The sequence below is a fragment of the Bactrocera neohumeralis genome, chromosome 5, assembly GCF_024586455.1.
Source record: "Bactrocera neohumeralis isolate Rockhampton chromosome 5, APGP_CSIRO_Bneo_wtdbg2-racon-allhic-juicebox.fasta_v2, whole genome shotgun sequence".
Taxonomy (NCBI): domain Eukaryota; kingdom Metazoa; phylum Arthropoda; class Insecta; order Diptera; family Tephritidae; genus Bactrocera; species Bactrocera neohumeralis.
Genome location: NC_065922.1, coordinates 30,951,352 through 30,975,088, shown reverse-complemented (window position 1 = coordinate 30,975,088; position 23,737 = coordinate 30,951,352). Strand labels below are relative to the sequence as shown.

The 23,737-nt window shown below is 34.5% G+C and overlaps 1 protein-coding gene and 1 non-coding gene across 2 annotated transcripts in view; both read left to right on the top strand.

The window, feature by feature from the left end:
- LOC126759572 (uncharacterized) overlaps positions 1–23,737 on the top strand; it is a 231,052-nt gene that overhangs the window by 6,000 nt on the left and 201,315 nt on the right. The window lies entirely within an intron of this gene.
- Trnam-cau (transfer RNA methionine (anticodon CAU)) lies at positions 933–1,005 on the top strand. The gene has a single exon. It is a non-coding gene; the product is annotated as a tRNA-Met (tRNA).

Sequence of the window (23,737 nt, the reverse complement as noted above, 5' to 3'; positions counted from 1 at the left end):
GGTTACATGGGTTTACGGGTTTCAAAAAAGCGATTTTTTTTTGCCAGAAAAACTTTTGGTGTCGCAAGCAAACGCTGCCAAACACACATTAATTGACATATAGTATGGAGATAGAACTTACATACATATGAACTAAAAGTTGTACAAATAGAGGAAAAAAAGGCGATGATTCGGTATTCGTGAGTTCAAATTTAATAAGTCGGTATAATGGAGGGAATTTTAACACTTCTCTGATTCTGGTGTTTGAGGATTATTATAGGTATCTTTGATGGGCCTTGAAGAATTCCCTCAAATTGCCTCTTTTTAATGAATATTCGTGCTAAATTCGAATCCGTAATTTCGAATATTTGCGAAAATTTTCGAAAGAAGATTAATTAATTTAAAATATATAAGCATTCTTACGGACATCTGTTCAGTTCACATACATACATACATATGTATGCACATCGTGTACTGCAAAAATGTGAAGCCTTTGTTGATTTAATATTCTTTTGATAAAACGCGAAAAAATATGATCGTGGACAAATAATTAAATTGTAATTATAACTACAAATATTTGTGAAACCTTTGGCAGCGTTATCTATCACACGATATCTATTCTATATGCGTATGGATATTAAGCACAAGCATGTGTTCTAATGCTCACTGCATTAACTTAAACAACATTGAAGCGCACATACATATACATTTAATGTATAATAATATATAAATATTATGTATGTACTATATGTTCGTATATTATATACTTTGACATATTAACCAGAAATCATATTTTTTAGTGCAGCCCAAGTATTAACAAAGTTAATATTAATTAATAATATATATAATTATATTTTAATAAATAATTAAACATTTGATTTTATATCAATAGTTAGAATGCTTGTGCTCTATGGTACAATGTAAAAAGCTATTTGGCCGACCCTGCCCATATAGCCTCGGTGGCGCAGTAGGCAGCGCGTAAGTCTCATAATCTTAAGGTCGTGAGTTCGAGCCTCACCCGGGGCATTAAATTTTTTACAATTTTAATTTTTTATTTACAATAAATAATTTTCAGAAAGATTTATGAAATATGAAAGGAAAAATATTGCTTATATATTTATTTTAATATGACCTGTCAATAAATTTACAGACATACTAGGAAAACAAAGGGAAACTGGCTGCTTAGGCCTTCGTCCCAAGGAAAAATACTAAGAACTAAGGCGTCAAAAGAAAAGGAAATGTATATTGTATTCAAAAATATGAGTTAGGACCTAAACTAATAAATTAAATTTAAAAAAAATTTCAATAAAAATAATTAATTGTTTAACAACATTTTTTATTTTCTTCTTGATTTCTTATATTTATTGTTTGTTTTTATTATTATATTTCAAATACATAAAATTTTTGTTTAAATTTCCTAATACATTTTCTTTTTAATTTATTGTTTTTTTACAGTTTAATAGACAGTTCCACAAGTTTTGTTGTTAAAATCTGACTTTAAGTGAGCCCGCAAGCATTTGTCATGCACATTTGTCTTCTTCACACTATTTACCTTTCAAATATACATATGTACATATGTACTATAAGCTACAGCAGTTAGCGAAGGTCAGATAAATTTCGGGAGCAAATAGCGGCACATATTTTAGAACGTGAAAAGTTTGGCAAAAGTTTCCAAAACATATAAACAAGAGTGAAAAGTCTAGTTAAACAGCCCGCAGAGTGCGAACTTGGAAGTTGAAGAGATTAAAGTTTATTGAGATTGATTATTTATTATATCGAAAGGAAAAACTTATACCAAATAATGAATAGAGAATTCGGGTGTGCAAGTCACACAATGAGTGTATTTTTCACTAAATTAAATAAACTCTTTAGATATAGTACGAAAACTTATATTACGTAAAAAAATTTGGCCATTATATAAAAGAATACCATCTGATCAAATTTGACCCGGACTGAAAAAACCTTATTTTTTCGGGTGTTGGGCGATTTTAAAATCATATTCATAAACCCAAAGCCTTTTATATAGAGTAGTTCAGGTCATAAAACGACAAGCTCTTGTTAGTGCACGAAATGTTGTCCGTAAATCTGTTTCTCAGACGAAAAAATACTGTAAAAGATGATCTCAAGGCTGTCTGATAGCTTTTGCTGTTCCAATTTCCTTACTCACGAAGTGATTCAGTTTCAGTTGAAGTCACAAACATACATATGTATGCACATAAAGTATGTACGCACATATTTCTATACTAATACACCTACACATATTTACAAAACACACATACCTCTCAATGTTCTGCTGTGCAAACTTTGAATCCTCAACCATGTTTTTTAAATCAATTTGTCACGCGAAAAGCAGCGCGTAAAACCTCCGCAAAAATATAACAGTATTTGCAAATAAGTGAATACACAAATTACACCACATAACGAGGCATTAAAACGCAAAAAATATAATCACGTATATATATATGTATGTGTGCGCATGTGTTCGAGTAAATATAATAAAGAAATTGCTTCATGCGAAGCAATTGGAAACTGCGACGCCTGCAAATATGCAAATAAACTTAGTCAATATTTGCTTGTAGTCGCATATATACAGATAACTACCATATAATGTGTACCAATATGTTGGATTAAGAGCGCTGTAGAGCACACAAAAGATGTTCGAATGATTGGAACCAAGGCTTGAATTATGGCAAATGGTAGGTTAGAATTTTTCAATAAATTGTGAACAAATTCACAAATGAAAGTCTTACAAGTCTTAAAAATTTTCCAAACGACTCGTACATTTTATGCAAAGCTTCTTATAACCTTTGGACACAAGCTCGTAGGATAACTTCTTCGCAAAACAAATAGATAAATTTCAAACTTCCTTTTTTTTTGTATATAGACTTATCTCCTTTATCAACTTTCAGATCCGCTTCACTCTCAATTCTTATTAAAGCAGCTCAAATAGTTCAAGTTCTTATACCATACTGTCTATCTCTTAGTTAATTTTTTTCTTATTGTCAGATAAAAACAACTTCATAACTGGCTTCCAATTACTTAAAAACGCTTAACTTAATCGAAAAATGATAGAAGACCATTTTTGTACAACAAAACATTTCCTATAAGATCATTAGCTTTGCAATTTAAAATTAGTTTTTATCATTCAATTTCCTACAAAACTTATTTAACAAAAATGTTATCAAGTAATTGGATATATGGCTATCTGTAGTACTAGATTCCAGCATAGGAAAAATCATCAAGCTACCTGGCTGTCTCCAGATCGAAAAGCCACCAACCAACTTCATCATGTTGTGATAGACGGAAGACACGTCTTCAGTGCTTTAGACATGCGTACGCTCCGAAGTCCTAACATTGACTCAGATCACTATCTTGTTGCAGCCAAGAAACGCAGCCACCTCTGTGTAGCAAAAAACGCACGTCAACAAACACAAGGAAAGTTCGATGTCGAGAAGCTGCAATCACAACAGACAACGGAACGATTTTCTAATCGGCTTGTACTCCTGCTCTCTTAGAGCACTCATCAGCAACTCGATATATGTAAGTGAACTGTGGGACGGCATTTCAATTACAATCGAACACAACACGTGCTGAATGGGATAGAGAGTTCAAGAGGGAATCGAGACGCATTTGCAGACACCCCAGAGGTGATCTAGTGGCTGATGCCCAGAGCATACTGAAATTATTTAAGGAAAACTTCTCCAATCTGCTGAATGGCAGTGAAAGCATAACATCGGGGGCTAGTGAACCCGATTCCCCAATCGATGCATATGGAGCGGACGTAACCGATAAGGAGCATGCATCAGCTTCTTTATAGAATATTTTCGGACGAAAGCATGCGCGACAATTGGAATTTAAGTATGTTCTGCCTAGCCCATAAAAAAAGAGACCCCACAATCTGTGCCAACTACAGTGGGTTATCCCACCGCAACAAACCGATTGGACCTTATCAGTATGGGTTTAAGCCTGGAAATCAACAACTGCCCATTGGAAAAGAACCGTGAAAAAAGGATCGACACACACTACTTCTTTGTCGATTTCAAAACTGCTTATGACGGAACTAAAAGGAGTTGCCTTTATGCCACGATGTCAGAATTTGGTGTCCCTGCAAAACTAATACAGCTATGTAAGCTGACGGCGAACAATACCAAACACTCCTTTATACCAAATGAGGTTTCAGACAAGGTGACTTCCTATTGTGCGACTTCTTTAACCTACTCTTGGAAAAAACCAACCAACATCACTTTAGCTGAACCGAGCGGAGATGGAAATTCTGATTTTTTTTTATAAAAAACTACTCTACTACTATCATCAATGCTTGTACTAATTTGAAGCACAGCGTAACTTGAAATTTCAAATTTGACTGTTCATCCTTAGATTTGCGTAAACACTCGTACCCATTTTTATCTACAAGTTGGCAACTTTATAAATTTTATCCTAAACACATTTCACTCAATCATCGTCATCCTTAAGTATCCATCATAGAGCTTTCGAATAACTAATGTCCATGCACTATTTCTGTTTGTGGTCACGAATGTTTGAAGTTCACTTCATTTTTGCAATTTGTGCTTGGCTGGAATGCCTGCAAGCAGATATGGGCATGTAGGTGGGCGGGTAGGTGTGTCAGTTGAACGTATTTCACAATAAACAGGGAAAAATAAGTAAAATTTTGCATGCACTGTTACAATGCCCCACAGATCCATATAGCCACAAGCGGATATACCTAAGCACATGTGTATGTACGTTTGTTTTCGTATTTGAAAAATTGTGCCAAGAGAAATTTTTATCTACTTTGCTGCTTTTCACCGGTGCACAGAAAGATTCAGCTGTTGGCTGCATTCAGCAATATTTCTACATATTTTATGCAATGCCGAGGCTTTATGACACAACACCAATCACACAAATACATATGTATATGTGTTTACCCAGGACATAACCGAGTGCAAATATTCATTCATATGCATATAAATCAATTTAAAAGCAAATATAGACACACTAGGGACGCCTTGTTAGGGATTTATAAGTATAAGAAAAGCCAGGAGAGAAGAATTTGTAGCACAGCACCATAAAACAACAACAACCAAGCACCAAGTAATTTGGTAGTATGTGCCTCAATAGTAATGGTCTACAACGCCGTACATTTGTTTACGTATTCGCCTGTTTGCTTGCTTGTTTCTTGGCCATAAACACATGCGAGCATCCATTCGGTGGCAAGTTGTTAGATACAATATTTTATTTATGACAAGCAACACGAAATATTACCAAGCAGTCAACAGCCAGTAGGCAACAGTTGCTGGCGGAAGGAAGTGCAAGCTCAAAATTGCACATAAACACACAAATACTTGGGTAAGAGTGTACCATTGACTAACAATGGAAAAAATAAGCACACAAGTTGTGCTGTCGGCCGCACCAAACATGCAAATTTTGATTTGTTCTTCTTTCGTCTCCCTGAATGCCAACGACGACAGTGGAGGAAAGAATTTCGCATAATTGAATTAAAATAAATAACTAACAAAAGGATACTGAGAAACGAAAAATCGTGCCTTTGTGCTGATAAACTTTCCGTTGTGTGGAATAAGGCATACGTGTGCATGTTACGAGCATAAAATTCTTTTCAATTGGGGGAAAGGAAATTAATATAAATAATGCTGTGAAGGAACACATATGCAATTAGCATATATAGATATATATATTTTGACACTTTTAATATTTACATACTTGAATTTTGCAATTAAAATATTTTGAGCTTCATTTCGCAATTTTCAATAAAATATTGTATAAAACAAATAAATACAAGGCGTTTCCATTACTTTTGTACTCTCGCAACATTTTGCATACTTTACTCATCTAACGGTTGCATGTAATACCTGAAAATACCATCTCAAATTTGACCCACACTGCAAAAAGAAACAAAAATAAAAGAAAATATTTTCACATATTTTAATGCAAATCTTTATTATCCCCTTCAAATTTGGCTCTTTATCGTTCTAACAGGTCAATAGAAAAATCCTTGGTCAACCTTGGTAAAACAATTTTTTTTGGCAAAATTCATTAATTTTATTCAGTTCCCTTCAAGGGTGACACACTAATTATAGTGGCCCTTCAAATTTTCGATACCATTTTTGTTGTTTGTTTCAAATAAGATCTCAGTTTCTGCAATCACCTCTTTATTCGACAAAAATTTATACTCTGTGAGCATCGATGTTTTTGGTCAACAGAAATAGCTCGCGCGAGCACACATATGGTTACTCACAGTTTTCTTTTACACAAATATGACCGAAATGATATAAGGTTCGGTTGATATCTTCACAGTACCTATTCTCAAAGAACTTGATCACTCAAAATGGTGGACTTGTTTCATCCATGTCACATATCGACGCAAAAATCGTAAAATTATAAAAAAACAATTGTAAAAATTTATAATTTTACGATGTTTTTTCAACGATGCTTTACGATAGGTTGTGAATTGAACAACTATATATACTATATAATAGATTCACAAACTAACGTTTTCACAGATCTCAAATCTATACCCTTTCTTTTAATTGACCTGTTAATGTTGCTTGATGAATCTAGCGCTCGAACTACGTTATCAAGCACTTCTTTTACAAACTTTACTCCACGTAGGTTTTCTAAAACAAATGAGGTCTTAAAGTACGTGTGTAGAAATAGAATAAATGAAATGTATTGAGTCTTTCCATAAAGATATTGAGATTCTCTAATATCTTTCTTATGTCAACATGACTTTTTGAAGCACTGCTTATTTAATTTTAGCGATGCTATAGTCATTAACAGACGAGGTGGTTGATTTAAATGCCCAAGAGACAAGTTTTCGATGACTTCACGACCTTCGCTGAATACTCACTCGCGTACATGAGTTCGTGATAAAAGTAGACTCCCCGAAGAATTTCTGCAACATTCTCTTAGTTCAAATTCGTAGTCCATTTAAATACCGTTCATAGAAAAATTTAAAAATGCCTTAAATGATCACAGTAAGGAGGCCATCTATTGGCATCTTTAATGTAAAAATTATTGAAATTTGACTATAACATTTCGAGGCCCCAAATGGATATGACTTTATACCGATAATATTGATTGATTTTCACAAGGACCCACTTCCTTTACCTTAGCGGTTTGAAAAAAATCGATCATTCTTTTTATATTTATGGGATTATTGACTTTTTATCATTTAAGCGCCATAAAGAATAGTCTTGGAGACCAAGCCGCAAGACCACGTCGCGTGGTAATGTGCTCACCAAAAGTTTCCTTCAATAAATTAATTGCTTTGGGGGCTCGTACGATATGTAGCGCCATTTGATTGGAACCAAAGGTCATCCACATTAACATCCTGCAATTTAGGTACAAAAAAGTCATTAATCATGGCTTTATGGCATTGGCGAGACATTAAGGCCGACTTTTCGAAGAAATGCGGATCAATGATTCCCTCTGCCTATAGATAACACCAAACAGTTACTTTTTGAGAATGTAACGGCATCTCAACAATATTTTGTTTATTAACTGACCGCTTCAACCAAAAGTGAGCTCCAACGCTGAACTAAAGGTCGAAAATATTCCTTTTTGTCGTGCCTACAAACATCATGTAATCCCTACTCCCTGCGAAAATTATGCGGAAGGTTTTAAGGTTTATAAGAAATTCAAACGTGGAGATACCATAATCTATAGTGCACTATATGTCTAGTTTTACTCAATGCAAATCTCCCTATGCTCTCAAAAGTAGTTTGCATGCCATAAGAAATAATGATGAGGTCAAATTCCAGAAATTATTACAATCCATAGGTGAAAGTGAAAGGAATGGTGAAACATATGAGCCTAAGTTATTTTTTCAAAATCAACTCAAGGATTTGATACGTCAAGTTAGGAATGATAAAACAATTTGTCAAAACGTTGAGTGTGGAAGATTATGTCTTTAGTGACATGTGAAGTGTGGGAGGATGGACTCATGTGTAGAAGTTCACGCAAGTGAGGAAAGTTCTCTGATCGCCATTCACTTGGGAGTGGTCAGAAACGATTCTTTTACACATGGCTCAAGCAGCTCACTACTTCCGGTCTTTGACCAAGTATCCTCTGGGTAGCCTAAGAACATCCGTTCGAAGGCGAGCTAAAGTGAGAAGGCGAAACATCCCCCACATAGGGTTGTGCGCTGGGTTTGAAACCCGCCTCGTAAAAAAACACCCCCAGTGAATAGCTATAACCAGCCTCGGATGAGAGACGGCTGTGTAAGCTGACGTTGAGCAACACCAAAAGCTCCGTCAGGATCGGGAAGGACCTCTCCGAGCCGTTCGATACCAAACGAGGTTTCAGACAAGGCGATTCCCTATCGTGTGACTTTTTCAACCTGCTTCTGGAGAAAATAGTTCGAGCTGCACAGCTTAATAGAGAAGGTACCTTCTTTTATAAGAGTGTACAGCTGCTGGCGTATGCCGATGATATTGATATCATCGGCCTTAACACCCGCGCCGTTAGTTCTGCTTTCTCCAGACTGGACAAGGAAGCAAAACAAATGGGTCTGGCAGTGAACGAGGGCAAGACGAAATATCTCCTGTCATCAAACAAACAGTCGTCGTACTCGCGACTTGGCACTCACGTCACTGTTGACAGTCATAACTTTGAAGTCGTAGATAATTTCGTCTATCTTGGAACCAGCGTAAACACCACCAACAATGTCAGCCTAGAAATCCAACGCAGGATAACTCTTGCCAACAGGTGCTACTTCGGACTGAGTAGGCAATTGAGAAGCAATCGATGGAACGATGAGCTGTACAAGATATACGACGACATTGACATAGTTTAGCGAATTAAAAGACAGCGGCTACGCCGGCTAGGTCATGGACGAAAACACTCCAGCTCTGAAAGTATTCGACGCTGTACCCGCCGGGGGAAGCAGAGGAAGAGGAAGACCTCCACTCCGTTGGAAGGACCAGGTGGAGAAGGACCTGGCTACGATTGGAATATCCAATTGGCGCCACGTAGCGAAAAGAAGAAACGACTGGCGCGCTGTTGTTAATTCGGCTATAATCGCGTAAGCGGTGTCTACGCCAATTAAGAAGAAGAAGACATGTGAAGAAAATTTTCAAAACTTTCTATTATTATCAAACTATTTGATTTTTAACCAAGATAATAGGGTTGCATGAGGTTTTTTTACCTAGAAAAAACGATTTTAATGCCTAAATGGTATTGTAGGTTTATGGTGTGTTTTAATAAGCCAAAATCAAAAGAAGAATAATTACACCCTTATACCCAGCGATGTGTACCAAATGAGCTCTGAAAAATCAGGTAAGAAATTTTTGGCTCAAATACTGCTACATGTCCTTATTGCATATTCCAAATCACTGTACTGAATGTCGTGGAACTGTTACATAAATCGGAAGGCGACAACTTTGGTATTTTGTATTCAAAGCATTAGTTCTTTTGACTTATTTTTCAAATTTACGAAAAGTTCTTAATTTATGCATGTAATATTATGCAAACCAAAAATCGACAGGTGCTGAATATAATTACAACTACACTAATTTCCTTTTTTGCATAAATTAAAAAGTCAGTTGTTTGCTGAATATTATTTACAAGTATTTAAAGTCAAATGGAAAATTTTCTCTTTTCCGTTTAAATTAAATTCGCTATGCAAAAAAACGTGTATGCTTCCGTTTATGAGTAATAAATTATATTAACTGAATTAACTAAAAGTCTGCGCTGAATGGCTTCATAAATGCACAAAAAAACTAATAACGGTAATAATTTACAGCGTGGCAACAAAAAATGGTAAATATGCATAGAAGACAATGTGCTGAATTGGCGCTGAATAGCACCAACACATATATTTTTCTCATTTGGCGTGCTGCGACCTTAAACCGCATTGCTCTGAAGGCAATATGAATTAATTTCAACATTTTTGTTGTTGTTCTTGTAACAAGCAGCGGGTATTAGCAATATAAATTGCAAACTTTAAATATTTCATAAGCACTTCAATGCTCAGCGAGCAAATGCAACAGTAAATTAATTCAAAATTTTAATTAACAATTCAAACCCTAAAAAGGATTAAGCGCAAGCAGGGCTAAATGCTCGTAAATAAATACGCAAGTTCGTTTCGTGTGTGTACATGTTCCCTTAGCATTTGTAGCAGCTGCAGCTGCTCGGTTAGCCAACTTGGTTGAATGATTTGACAAGCCAAGCTCCCTGTAAGCCCCAGCATATTGAGGTTGAACGTGCCAAAGTGGTTGCAAAAAGTCTACAAACGAAGGCAGCTACAAAGGTGGGGAGAGTGGCGAAATTATTTTGCAAAAATGCTAAAAACGAAAATGAGCAATGGCAATCCGCTTCGGAAACCACACATACTGGCCACCAAAGGGCGTGAGAAGTTGCGAACACTCGGTACATGGGCATGTGTACAGACTTACAGACATACATATATGTAAGCCCCATATTTCTGGGATTTTGGCAATTGCTGGTAGGAATTCGATAGCCAAGCTGTTGAATTTCGTTTTGATGAAGATAAGCGCTGGGCGCCAGGATTTTTGAATAATGTTGAATGATGGCCTGCGGTGGCGTATGTGCAACCTTTCAGTATGTGCTTTTCGCACACTAAGTTTGTGCAAATATCGAAATTAAGTGGTAAAATTACTGTCATTTGAAATTGAGTGCCGTTTGCTCTAAAATTCTGTCGGCTGGCATGTGAATTAGAAAATGTTGTCATAAGGCCATATGGTTTGTAGAGTAAAACGTAAAGTTAGTTGGAAATTGGTGTGGAAAACTAGTTTAGAAAAATTATGCTTAAGTGAAGTAACTCGATAAATTTGTATTTCTAGGTTAAGAACGTTTTAAAGAAATTTTAAGACAAATTAATATTTATCTAGAAGATAAAATTCATTTCTTTAAAATATAAAAAGTTCTGAGTTAAGAAGTTAAGGAAAAATGTTTATATTTGACAATGCCGTGAGTAAGGAAAAAGAATAAAATTTTTCCTGTTTCTTGGCTTTTTCGTACTAAATAGTTACTATTCTAAGATCTTCGAAGCCACATTTTTAAGTGAGACAATGAATCTAGAGACTTGTGCTAACAGATTTTTCGCAAAATTATGGGCTTGTAAATACTAAAGCTTTAGCTTTCAACCGAGAAAATTAGCAGCGAAATATTTATACTTCCCTATTATACTAATCGAATAATGTTTTAGAAACCAAAAAATGTACTTAAACCTAAAAAAAACTGTTAGAAAATCCTATACCTTGTCAACTTGATGGAACCAGAAGAAAAAGTTATCACAACTTCGTTTTCTTTCAAAAACATGAAATCTTAAATGTTGACCCATATTACATCACAATATGATTTACTACGACTTAGTCAATAAATCTGAAAGTCTTTGATGGCTACTTAAAAAGTAATATGAAGCGTCTAAGTGATGCAATGTTCGGAGATGGGAGGATCAACAAATGGGGAAGAAATTATAATCTGTCGCAAATGCGCTTTTATTTTAGAAAGAGAGTACACAGATGTTTTCGGACATTTAAATTTTTATGAACATAATAGATGGATAAGGATGTCTTGATGAAAGGACTTGATGGAGGGACTGAAATGTAGTGCTAGACACATATTTCAGAAAACCCAATATCAATCGATTTGTAATAATTTCGTTTCTTTTGTCAGTGGTTTCGAGTTTTCATATCAGATAAAATATTCTTAAAGCACTTCTAGAGTCCTAATGAGTCATCATTAGTCCATACTTTGAAACGTAGTATCTTTTTCAAATGAAATCAAAATTGACCCTGCCTGATCCATTTAAACCCAACATCAGCAGAAACCGAAAAACCCTAAATACGCTGCAAGAAACTGAAGGCCAACCCAGCCTAGACTTCTAACTATGGAAAATTTGTGTAATCGTTGTTATTTTTGTATTGGCTCGGGAGCCTATATCTAAAGTGATATTAAATGAAGTTATTTTTTAGTCAGTCTGGGTTATATTTGATCACATGGTATATTAGGTATTTTGTAAGTTGAAACAGTTCCGTATTCAAGTTTTGCCACCGAAAGCTTTTTATTTTGACATAATCGTTTGCCATCATAAGAAGTAATTTAAAAATAAGAAAAACACACATCCCAGATCATCTGCTAAAAAGGCTTAAGGGCTACATGGGTTTACGGGTGGTTTCAAAAAACCGATTTTTCTATTATCTTATTAAATAACTACAACATCTCTAGAATATTGTCCTAAATTTTTAAATTGATTCAAATAATAGTTTCGGAGATACAGCCTTGATAACTTGTGCGCTCGAAGCTAGCTAGGCTAAGTGCGACGTCTTTAACGCGTTTTTCTCGAAACTGTGTTTTTGAAGTCGGTTCGCAAGATTTCTCGAGAACTACTAAATCGATTTTCATGAAATTTTACACAGGTCTTTGGGATACTATTTTCGATTACAACTATTTGAAAAAAAAATGTCGCGAAATTTTAAGTTTTTTGTGAAAAAGTTTGCTAAAAATCAAATTTTCAGTTTTTTTCCCATCGTCCAAATTCTAAGTTAAAATTTTTTCACTTTAGATGATCCTGTGAGGAGTTATCCTGCTAACGAGTGCGCATCTTTTTTCCGAGGGGTCGCCGGAAATGGCGTTGCAATGGCCCAGTTTAAAATTTTGTTTCCAAATATTTCAGAATTTCTTTGTTAATAGTGTTTTTATCAATAAAAATTCGAATAAAGTATTTAATTTTTTATATGACAAAAATTTGTAGAAAGAAGGCTGTTTTTTACCTGAAGAAGTGTAATCACTTAAATTGTTTTTCAAAGCATTTAGGTATAGATACGTATACATATATTATGTACATGACATCATGTCGTAACTTTCACTAAGGCGTATATTTTTCGAACTATTTTATATATTGTTGTTAGTTTTATTTACTGTGATGTCGCATAATTTCATTGGAACATTTTAAACAGGCATTAACTAACTGTACGTGGAAAACTCTACATATTGGTATATGTATATATATACTTGTATATATATTACATAAACTGCGTACTTGACTGTCTATGACAGCGCGACGCTTGAGTTGTGTATACGCAAGCATAAATATTATAGAAACAGTTAGCGACGGCAACAATGTCACAAGCAGCAACCGAGTTATAGAGTAATAATAACGGCATGTCAACTACATAAGTACGCAAGCTCAAACAAACATAGGCTTACAAACTAAGCAAAACAACAATAAACAAATAAACAAGCAGCCCTGACATTCAACTGATACTTAATAAGTCCTTTTGCGGCACTTTATCAAGGCGGCGAAGCAACTGCGAGGAAACTTTAAATTAAAGTTGCCATTGGGTGGCAAGAACATGTACTTACATACATATATAGCATAACAGCTGAGGTGGCTGCAGTAAATGAATTTACATAATACATTTCTAATGAAAGCATTCAAGGGCTACTAGTTGTATGGCATCGCTGCAGGGTGCACACTTTGCTGCATATTTTTGCTTCGTCTTAAGTTTCCGCTGCGGCGTTGAGTTTCCGTATCGCCGAGGTGCGCTTATAACAGTCACGTGTACTATGGCGGCCGAAGGAGCACTTTTTTGTCTGCGACAATAGTCACGTGCGCTTCGGTTGCCAGTGGATGACTGCGCTTGACTGTCATTCGCGCCAGTGTCAATGTCGTGAACATCCACGAGTTGGCGTCTTTATTATGTGCGCATCACAACTTTGGCTGCTGATGTGCTGGCATTCATTTGACAGCTGTCAATTGCATTGGAATTTGTGCTTTTACGTTCCTATGATGCTCAGTAAGCAAAATTTACTGAGATATTTTGTTCATATATTTTATGAAATTACAGTTATATGTATGACTAGGCTTAGTTCTGACTCTTATAACTCTTGTGAATTCTACACGAGGGTGAGTAAGATCTGATAGCTGGTGGAGTCTGTGTATCCACCTACATGGGTCCTTACAGTTCGATTATCCTTATTGAAGTTGAAAGCTCCATTCTAGAGGCCTAGTATCAGAAAGTTCTGTCGATCATTAAAGCGAAATATTGGCACTATCAGACTTGGACAGGACACCTGCAATTTATACGAATTTTTCGTTTCTAAAATAAGGAAAAAAATTGAAAACTCAAAAGCCGAAAACCTTCCTATTAATATTAAGAGTTCATACTTGGAGGTAATCTTTAGAGGTGCCTACCAACCGATTTTTAAGCGTCTAAAGTGAGAAATTCCATTTTTGACCCAACATATTCTTCATATTTCTGATGAGGCAACTTTTCAGTTGTTCGAGAGAAAGGCTATACTCAAATACCTCTCTAAATTTTTGCACAATTGCATACAAATAAAAAATAAGATTCTCATTTATCGGATCCGCAATATGTCCCTAAGGTGCTTTTTATGAAAGTTCGTGTTATAAAAAACTTGATTTCAGTTTCAATTTTCTGAACTTCAGTCACGTCAACCATTCTCTCAATATTATGTCCTAACTCGGCGAATGGTCATCCATTAGTCATTTTATGATAGCATAAAACTGTAGAAATGTACCATTTGTTGGCAATCTAACCCACGTGTACGCATAGAGCGACTAGAAGGATCTTATTGCAATTTTATGAGAAATCGTTGCACTTAAATATTACTCATACGGCATGGTATACTGCACGATTTCAATAATTGTATATGTATGTATGTATATATATTTAAAGCACAGCAGTAAAGGCTTGATCCTAAATCACGAGTTAAATGCATTTTCATCAAGAAATATTATATATCACTACTATCAAAGTAGCAAAGAATGCAAAAGTGCTTATCGTTTGAGTACTCAACAGAATATAATACCCCTATTGTCCAATAGAACGAAAGTGATGCGTCACTGAACACCAAATGAAGCAGAATGAGTAGTGAGAAGTTACAGCTGCCAGTGTATTTAATTTACTTATAACTATTGTTAATGGCAGGAAATTAAAGCTCAGCGCAAACATACAAATTAGTTCATATTGAGTCTTCAAGTTGTTTTTTGTTAATATTAGTAAAAGCTCACAAAATTCAAATATATATTACTTATATTAACATTGTAGTCACAAGCCTACTATATTAGCTAAATCATAATATATTAGGATTTTCTAAATCCTTTTGATTGAGTGTTCCTAAATTTTAAGTAGCAATTGCTGAAAGGTCAAAAGGATATGTCTTTATTCAGTCTATGCTCAAGCTTAACCGCCTCAATTAGAAATATCTTGATCAAATCACTTGAAATGGCCACAGATTTTTTGATTTTTTGATTTTTTTAATTTAAGATCGCTTAAAAAAAGAAGAAGCACTTTCACCGTAAAAAAAGTCATAAAATGAGAATGGTGAAGTTTGAAAAATAAAAATAATTTTTTAACGAAGAAAAAATAAAATTTTTATTTATTTAAAAGATATGCAGGTGTTTTTTAGTAGATGGGAGGTTAAAATATTAAGAAGCAAGTGTATTAAAGATTAAGAGGAAATATTTTGCTATAAATATGTAAAACATATAAACAAATACGACAGATTGAGAATTATGTCAACTCACCATGCGTTTAGCAGCAGCTATTTTCTGTGCGTTGATAGATTTCTACGCCTGTTGAAATCTTGAAAATCTGCAAATGAAAGGATAAATAAAAATATATTTAAGATTGCATTTTTAATTCATAAAGGTGTATAACTACGAGTACATTTCAATAAATAATTATTAATAGACTTCATTCTAGAAAAACATTCGCGAACTTTTTTCAGAAAAGGGCCGGCTTCAGGTGTTGGCAATATTAAAAGTGTAGCGAAAGGGTTCAACTACATTGTTCGTGAAATCGTGAATAGATTAGAAAGGAAGCAAAAATTATACTAAATCATTCTCAATCGATTTTAAATATTTTAGTCAATACATTTAGTCGATATACGCGGTCACCCTAAGCGAAGTAAAATGACATTTAGACATACTAAATTATTATAATCACAAAAGGATTCTCTCCGAATTTCAACTATATATCTCACACATTGACCGATATTTTCTGTAAAAAGTCAACTTTAGACAAGCTGGTCTTCATAGTTGCCACCTAGGGGCTTAAGGGGTTACATGGGTTTACGCGTTTCAAAAAATCGAAATTTTTTATTATCTTATGAACTTCTACAATACCTCTAGAATATTGTTCTAAATTTTCAAGTTGATCCGAGTAGTAGTTTCGGAGATACAGCCTTGACAACTTGTGCGCTTGAGACTAGCTTGGCTGAAACTGTGTATTTTGAGGTCGATTGGCAAGATTTCTCGAGAATTACTCAACCGATCTTCATAAAATTTTACACAGGTATTTAAGATAGAATTCTTAAGGACTTGGACTAGGGATTTTTTTTTCGATTACAACTATTTTAAAAAAATTGTCACTGAAATTTTAATTTTTTTGTAAAAATATCTGCCAAAAAAATTTTCAACTTTTTTCTTCATCCAAGTTTTAAGCTAAGGTTTTAACTAAAAGACGTAGTTTTTCACATTAGATGATCCTGCCAACGCGGGGGCATATTTTTTCCGAAGGGTCACCGGAAATGGCGTCACAGTGGGCGAGTTTAAAATATTTTTTTCCAAAAATTTTAAAATTTCTTTGTTAATAGTGTATGTTTAAATAAAAAATTCTAATAAAATATTTAATATTTTATTTGAGAAAAAAATGGTTGAAAAAAGGCTGTTTTTTTATCCGAGGAAACCCATGTAACCTCTTAAAAAGTTTCGGTTTTCTCCCGTTATTTTAATTGGCACTGGCACTGTAACACATAATATCAGAAGAATGTTACATACCGTGGCTATTCTAATAGGACTGCAATAAAAAATATGTATATCCAATATCGGAAGAGAATAAATAACATTTTCTAGTTTCAATTTAATCATAATCTTTTCATCAAAAATAGCTCTACGCAAATTAAAACCCATCTAAAGCTGGAATATTTTTAGGCAATTCAAGAATTCCATACCAAAAAACTACGCCAGCGTAGCGGCTAAAAATAAATCGAAATAATTTTTAATTATCTTATTTAGTGTAAACTGTATTTCAGTGAAGGCATTTTGCATCTACTGCAATGGTAGTGGAAGGGGCATAGTCTGTGCTTCAGGCGGGTGCGGACAAACGCCCAGCCGCTGTTTTCCGAATAGGTTTCCACCAGCCTTGCATCAAGAGGCCGGCATTGTCAGGGTAGAAAACTATTGCCTCGTATCTGTTTGCAAATTCACGAAGTTTTTCAGTAATCCCTCTCTTCAATTTGATGAGTTGTTGAAGGTAGCGCTCTTCATAAAAGGTTTTACTCGGTTTTAGTAGCCCGTAGGAGCTCACGTTCTTCTTATCTGACTCAATAAAGAGCATTACCTTGGCATCATGGGTATTCGGTCTTGCTGTTGACTTGTTCATGGAAGTCACATATGATTTTTGTCATTTAGGGTTGTCGTAATGGATCCAGTTTTCATCATCAGTCATAATCGGATGCAAAAAGCGGCTTCATTTTATAGCTTTCAAACGGCATTTCTGACATTCAAAATCGTCTTTCAAAGTCTCTTGGCTTCAATTTATATGACACTAAATTTTCTTGCTATTGGAGGAACAAACCACACACTATTTTTTGTTCTGTAAGCAAAAATTTATAATAGACTATATTACTTGCCTTTTCGTAAGTAAAAATACACTCTTCATGGCGACCATTGGCTACCCTAAGTCCTAAGCTCACAATTTTATAGAATTTTCAATTCACAAGCAAAGTTCCATTATGTAATGCGTGCGCAATGCACATAAATCATGGCCTATAATTCCTAGGAAAATGAATAATTATGCAAACAGGCAATAAGAAACTTCATAAGAAAAGGTAGCTTGAAGCGTCAAATAGAAACGTCAACCTTGATAAAGTTCGCCACGAACACACGCACACTTCAGCATCTATAACTATTTTTGTTTTTGTTCTTGTTTTTGCCTTTTGTTTTTTGGTTTTGTTTATCACACGTCAAAGTTTTAATTGAATTCAACGCTGTGTAGCATCTTCCCAAGAAATACGCAAGTCAAATCAATGCACCAACAATGCTGAGCGACAAGCTGCCTGATAAATGCCGACAGCTTAGTTCCTGCTTGGCTGTTGGCAAAGAATGTCTCGTTGATAACTGAATTCAATTTCCAATTTACGCAAATTCCCGAACTGGAGCCGAAGAAAAAATGTAAAAGAACAATCCCAACAACAATAAAAACAAATCCAACAACAATTAAAACAATAGAAGTACAGCAACATCAACAACAAAAGCTGATTTTGTAAAAGTTCACCCGTCAACGGTACCATGATTGGTATTAGAGTAGGCAGAACGAATAAATCATACGCCTCGGCTGACGCAACACACACGCACACATGAGTACATACATACATAAACAGACATGTGTATGAACAAGGGAGTGGGTGTTTTGACTAGCATCTGTTTGTTTGTGTTTTTGGCGTGAAATATGATTTTATGCGCGTTCGCGTTTTTGTTTACGTTTTACGTAGGCGCTTGTAACGCTGCAGCGAGGTGCGTGCTTTCCGCGTGATTCGCGCGATTTTTAATTTTATGCAAAGTTTTTTTACTTTTTTGAGCACTGTGCTCGCGATAGTTTTTCTTGCTGCTCGGAGCATTAAAAAATTCTAATTTTTCTATCAAAAATATTCGTGCTCACGTTTTACGCCCTCCCATTGTCGCAATAAATATGCAAAATTCTCTGACAACGTAATCCCTTGATCTATCTGCATAAAACTTGAATTGGACAGTTAGTTTTCATAAAAATATATCTATCAATTTATATTCTCGTTACAATGCTTTTATATGTATGTATTTGGCGCACGAATTTCGGGTGGCACTTGCTTTGCATGCTAAGCGCCTTTTCGCATGCATTTATTACAACAAAATTCTTTTTCTTGTTTTCTCCATGTTATTTCGCCGAAACTATGACTAATCCGTTAAAACGCTTTTTACCCGCATGACGCTTTCATGGGGTTACGTGCCCTGTTATCAGCTATGCTTTCGGGCTTAAAGCTTCACTTGTCTACATTCCGCTTGGCAACGTGTGTAGATCACGTGACACGGGTTATGACAGTATGAATTTAAATTTGAGTGATTCATGCGTGAAACTATTTTTCGCATGGCGAATTAAGGTCATTGAAAATTTAAGAAAATTATTTACGGTGCTTAGATTTTGAATACTAAATATTTGTTATATTAAATTTGTATTTCGCAGTAGGCCGATCTATGACTTTCAAAAACTAAATTTTTTTGGCTTCTTTAGGGTCCAAAACCTATATTAAATTTGTATAAAAGTAATATCAAAACTTCAGCTCCTACAACTTTAAAGGTGTTTTTCGGGAAAATGCTTTTTCCGAATCGGACCACGATGGTGCTTGGAGGCTATCGTTTATATCCACATCATTTATCTGTTTCTTAACTGTAAAATAATACAGTAAACGTGTATTTGCTATAATTAATTTTCTGTAAAGAATTTGCTGATCCTGCTTTCGATCAAAAATTAAATTTTTTTAGAAATCCGCTCTTTTGAAAAAATATGTAAGGTGGTTACATGGGTTTACGGATTACAAAAAATTGTTTAGTTTTATTGTATTATTAAATTCTACAACACCTCTAGAATATTGTTCTAAATTTTCAAGTTGATCCGTGTAATAGATTCGGAGATATAGTCTTGAGAAGTTGGGCGATCGAGGCTAGCTGGGCTAAGTCCGCCGCCTTTAACCCTCATCGAGACTCTCGGGTCTGGCCAGGCATATTTTGTTTTTAAATGTTTTTTAAATATATTTAGAGTGTAGCAAACGACTTGCGCTTCCAGGTAGCTTCCTAGAATTTTATTGTCTATAGAATTCAGAAAAAAAATTCAAGGATATCGTATCGAAAAAGACGAAAAAAGGATATTATAATATTACACCTTAGTGCACCAATGGTGCTTGGCTAGACCCCATATATTTTGTATGAAAATATATGAACTTTGGTATGTTTCTATCACTTCGCACGGTTGATTTATCTGTTTTCATGTTCGTTACATGTCCAAATTGGTTTGTATGTTTATCTAGGTCAAATACTTTAACCGCTAGAGCGTTTTAAAGGTTAAGAAAAACGTAATTTTTCTCAAAATGTTACATTTTTTCTGAACGCTATTGCCACGCCAAGCGTGAACAAGGCAGTCAATTTGATTTCAAACCAAATCGAGACAGTACATATATGAGCGTAAATACAACACGTATTTCCATACAAATGTTTGTAAACTAGCCTAGGCCTAGCCAAGCACCATTTGTCTCGACTAAGTGTATCAGACCGTTGGTCTCGACCAGGGTTAAACGCATTTTTCTCGAAATTGTGTTTTTGAAATCGGTTGGCAAGATTTCTCGAGAACCACTGAACCAATATTCATGAAATTTTGCACAGGCCTGTGAAATATAATTCTTAAAGACTCTTAAAGACTTGGACGAAAGATTCTATATTTTTTTCGATTACAACCATTTGATTTTTTTTGTAAAAATGTCTGCCAAAAATCCAGTTTTCAGTTTTTCTTTACTTTCGTCCAGGTTCTAAGTAAAAATTTTAACTAAAACTCGTATTTTTTCATTTTAAATGATCCTGTGAGGAGTTATCCTGCCAACGTGGGCATATCTTTTTCCGACGGGTCACCGGAAACGGCATCGCAATGGCCGAGTTTAAAATATTTTTTTCCGAAGGTCTCAGAATTTTTTTTGTTATTAGTGTATGTTCGCAACAATAAAAAATTATAATAAAATATTTCATTTTTTTATTTGAGAAAAAACTTTTGAAAAAGGTGTTTTTTACCCGAGGAAACCCATGTAGCCCCTTAAGCAAAGCTCAAACATACGTTCTTGATTACCCACTTTTAAGTAGAGATCTCATTTTTTATTATAAAGAAATTTACCAACTCAACTTAAATAAGGCAGAAATTCATTATCATCATGAATTAAAAAAATGTAGACTGGACAACTTTGAGAATAGTTGAAAATGAAAATGCGGTAAGTTAGGGCTGCCATATTTAAAAAGAAACGTTTTTTTTATTAAATTGAAGGTTTTACTAAATTCGAATAATCCGATTTACGTCAAATAATTGTTAAATTACAGTCGAATTACATAAGCTTCTTTTGAGGTAAATTTTTCACAAGCACAAGCATTCGCTATAAACAGGTAGTAATCACCTGATGTCTGATTCGAAAGATAATGTGAATGCAAAATAACCTCCCAGCCAAGCTCCCAGAGCTTCTGGCGAATCATTAATAATATGTGTGCCCTGGCGTCCTGAAGGAAAAAAAATTCTCTCCTATTGGCCAAAGACAAATGTTTAGGATTGCTTTCTCTAGACGGTTCTAGCTCTTCTGACATCAAAAGTTGCTCTTTAAACATCAAAATTGTCACGGTATCAGCATCATATATGTACATTATTCTCCTTTTCATTTACCTGTCTTGCGTTTTCATCTTTGTCGAAGAAAAACGGCGAAATATGAAGTATTTTCTCTTTACTGGTGTTTACGTGTTTATGACTGCAATGCTGAATCAAGCAATCACTGCCTGAGAAGTTTCATTAGTACGAAATATTATCTTTCTAATGGCATATAGTCTAAATCCTTAAAATTGATACAACATGAAGTACAGAACACTAAGGTCATCTATTTGGAAAAATAATGAATATATTTTTTCTGGATTTTATACTAAAGTATGTCAATCTATCAAACTCCAAGCTTGTGCCCAAATAATTGGATGAACAATAATAAAAAAAAATATTTAAATGAACTGGTAATGCGATTTATTAAAAAAATACCGTTATTACATGCAACTGCGACAATACAAAAAAAAAATCAATTTTATTTATTGTTCTGGCATTTAATGAATCAATTGAGTTTTTGTGCATAAATCTAAATTAATATTTACACAAAACCAAAAGCTTATCATGTGACATGCAATAATAGTTATTATATTCAATTACATGCCTGGACACGAGCATTTATTATTATTAATATATCATGTAGCTGAGCAAAGAAAAGCAATTTTTATAGCTATTGCCGAAATAAAACACTGTTATACCATATGTATGCTTCGAATATGTATAAAATCGCTGAATGAATTTCAATATATGTATATATTTGGATGAAAATATTATTTTTTGTACTCTTTCAACCTGTTGCTTATGAAATTTTAGTCTTGTTTGCTCGACGGTTGTTTCTAACAACTAAAACTAATATAATCATATATAGGGTTATATATATCAATATGAAATGGATGATGAGCCGAATACATTTTTAGATGTCCTTCTGTCCGGCTGTCTTGTAATCAATACATTCAGTAAAAATTTAGATAATTTAAGAAAACTTGGACGAAACCTGAAGAAGTTGATTGAAGGGAAGCTTAATTTTTAGAGGATTTCAGCGGAAGGAAAGTTTGTGATTAAATAAAATTTTTAAATAATTGGTTGATCTCTGTTCAGCCTCTCTCGGCAGCCTAAATTTTATGTAATATGATGTGGTGAATCGTTAGCAATAAAAAACTCAATATCGATTTTTTTGATGGCACGTTGTTTGCATTTGAAGTGAAAGGAATATCCTTTAGGGAATTTCAAGATATACCAAAGGGATTTAATATTATTTTTTACTAAGACGACTCGTTCAAAAGTTCTTCGATGTGATTTTCAACCTTAAATCGTAAAGCATAATTTTTTCATTTTGTTTTATTACTTCATAAAATAAAATATCTTGTTGTTAATGAATTTTTTTGGAAGAATTGAAAAGGTTAGACAATTTATTAGAGTTTCCTAAGTTGACTTTTTTTGCAGTTTTAGTTTTGACCCTAAAATATGATCTATTGGAACAAGCTTTTTATTCTAAATTCAACCGTCCCTAATTTTATGTTGAATTTATGGGATTTTTTGCATTTTTTTTATGCAATTCCTCCGGATTTTTTTTATTATATTCAAAGCAAATACCTACAACTTTCATAACAGGATACTTTGATTCATTTCATTTTCTGATGTATTGCTCTACAAAAAAGGTCTGGTTGGGTTTTTCCAATATTCCTTTAAAAGTTACACGCTGTTACCGGTGTACCCGTATGAAAATTTTGTAAAAATGAAATACTACATAATTATGAATGGGAAAGTAAAAAAATATTTAAAGTATTGACCATTGCTTTTTACACATTTTGACCACCTTTCTGGCAATTTGTGGATACCAAGCTAATATTTTAATTATTTTTTGGAGGAAACCAATCAGACACCCAATTTTCGACTTCTGCTTAGGCATCGAAGTGCTGCTCAGCCTATGCGTATTACATCCATTCCGAAAAATGATAACCTGAAGGCGCCAAGTCTGGTGAATACGGCGGGTGGAGTAGCAGCTCCCAGCCAAGTATTTTGATTATATCCTGAACCAATTTTGCTTTGTGTGCAGGTGACAAAATTACTTTGCCATCTCTTCTGGCCCATTCTGGTCGTTTTTCAAACAATGCATGTCTAAAATTGATCACCGTCTGTAGCGATTAGTATTAACAATTTCACCAGGTCTTAGAACCTGATCCCAACAAACACAGAGCATTGCCTGCTTGCCGAATCGATCTGTTTTTGCAGTCGATGAATTAACCTATGATTTTCTCCATTTAAGAATGTTACAACAAATCTATTTTTCATTGTCACTGACATTCACTTTCACTTTGTCTTTCACTCAATTCATGTGGCACCCATTTTCCACACTTTTGGATTTTTCCCATGGCTTTCAT